The sequence below is a fragment of the Lipotes vexillifer genome, unplaced genomic scaffold (genome assembly GCF_000442215.2).
Source record: "Lipotes vexillifer unplaced genomic scaffold, Lipotes_vexillifer_v1.1 scaffold1518, whole genome shotgun sequence".
NCBI lineage: Eukaryota > Metazoa > Chordata > Mammalia > Artiodactyla > Lipotidae > Lipotes > Lipotes vexillifer.
The window spans coordinates 812,193-814,474 of NW_006789830.1; the positions used below are offsets into that span (position 1 = coordinate 812,193).

Genomic DNA, 2,282 nt, shown 5'->3' on the forward strand with positions numbered 1-2,282 from the left:
CCTGTGTCCCCTGCATCGGCAGGCGGACTCTCAACCACTGTGCCACCAGGGAAGCCCCCCTAACCCCTCTTTTAAAATGTTTTGTTTTAATAGCTTTATTGAGGTATAATTACCATGCAATGAACTGCACATATTTGAAGTATACAGTTGAGCAAGAGTGGAGGTAGTTGTTGCACAGAAGGAACAAAAAGTGCCCACTGAACTGAGAAGGTATCTTGAGACCTAAAAACAAGGCAGGCAGCTCCATACCATCAATGGATCCATTTATTAAAGGGTAACTTACATGGAGGGTAGGACTGGGTAGATGGTGATCCAGAGCATTTGCAGCTGCACCCTGCAATGCTGAGGAGCCACTGGAACAATTTTATAGTTAACCTAGAGTATAGGGGTATGTGCTTGGAGACAGGAAGTACATTCCTAAGTCAAGATTTATGATGGGTTACTAGTCTCCTGAGCATCAGGAATGCGTCAGTGAAGGTTGTCATCATTGGAGACTAGCCGAGCATACAGGCCACCTGGACCTAATGATCATTAAACAGTATCTATTAACTACGAAGCCCTAGATGACAAAGAAGAGATTTACTACAGGACAGTATAGTGTACTACAGTACAGCCCTAGGTAAGGTCACTGGGAGGACAGGAGGAACTGCACGGGCACAAGATGGCACCAGTTTTGCTAACAGCCATACAGTAGTGAATATATCCGTCAGCCCCAGAAGTTTCCTCCTGTCCTTTGTAATCCCCGTTTCTCCCCATCCTCCCATCTCCAGGCCACCACTGATCTGCTCTCTGTCACTGTAGATTAGTTTGCATTTTTGGAGCCTTATATAAATGTGGAATCATACAGGATCATACAGTGTGTACTCCTTTTTTTTTTAATCTGATTTCTGTTAACATATTTTGAGATTCATACATGTTACTGCATGTATCAACAGTTCACTCCTTTCTATTGCTGAGTAATATTCCATTGTATGCATGTACCACACTTTATCCACTCACCTGTTGGTGGACATTTGCCAACCCATCCTTTTTTTTTTTTTTTATTTTGGCTGCGTTAGGTCTTAGTTGCAGCATGCGAGATCTTTGTTGCGGCATGTGGGATCTTTAGTAGGAGCATATGGGATCTTTTAGTTGCAGCATGCGGACTTCTTAGTTGAGACATGCAGACAGCCCATCCTTTTTTAGTGACAAGTAGAAACCCGCCCAAATGTGAGGAAATAGATAAATGGTTAAAGTATACTATTGTTGCATCATGAACTATTACACAGCCATTAAAAATCATGTTTTAGAAAACATTTTAATAATTTAGTTTATTTACAATATAATGTTTATCAGAGAAAAGCAAGATATAGAGCTTTGTATTTAAAAGATGTAGCATACACATTGAGAAAAGAGTGATGGGAAAAAATAGATCAGTAATTTATTTTCCTCGTAATGTCTGTCTTTATCATTAGAAAACAATAAATGCCACTTAAAATAAGCTGATCTCAGGAACCTAATCCTGTGTTTCCCCTAGGGGAAATTATTCAGGATTTGCTAATTCAGATTTTATAATAATGATTATATAGAACATAACTACTGTGAATAACAAGAAATAACTACATAAGGTTATAAGGCATTTAATATATATATTAAAATTAAATTTTTAATTGCAAATAAAAAAAATTTTTTTTTTAAAGAAAATAAGCTGAACTAAGCATGCAACTATCAGATACAACTCAGCAGTTGATTTCAGGGCAGTTATCCCAGAGGAGTGAAAAGTTACATTCACATAGAAACTTGTACACCAATGTTCAGGGCAGCTTTATTTGTAGTAGTGCAAAGCTGGAACCAACCCACATGTCCTGCCAAAGGTGAATAGGTAACCATCGTACATCCCTGCCACAGAACACTGCTCAGCAATGAGAAGGAATGAGCTATGGGTGTGTGTGAACCGACTGTACGTGCAACGACAGGGATGACTCTCCGGGCAATGATGCTGAGTGAAAAGAGCCCAGCCCCAAAGGTTGTACAGTGTTTGACTCCGTTTATAAATGTTCCTGAAATGGAACATTTTAGAAATGCAGGACAGGGCTTCCCTGGTGGCGCAGTGGTTGGGAGTCCGCCTGCCGATGCAGGGGACACGGGTTTGTGCCCTGGCCTGGGAGGATCCCACATGCCGCGGAGCGGCTGGGCCTGTGAGCCATGGCCAGTGAGCCTGTGCGTCCGGAGCCTGTGCTCTGCAACGGGAGAGGCCACAGCAGTGAGAGGCCCGCGTACCACAAAAAAAAAAAAAAAAAAAA

The 2,282-nt window shown here is 41.5% G+C and overlaps 1 protein-coding gene across 1 annotated transcript in view; it reads left to right on the forward strand.

Annotated features, from left to right (window-relative positions):
• SMARCAL1 (SNF2 related chromatin remodeling annealing helicase 1) overlaps positions 1-2,282 on the forward strand; it is a 50,546-nt gene that overhangs the window by 41,546 nt on the left and 6,718 nt on the right. The gene's annotated exons all lie outside the window — the stretch shown is intronic.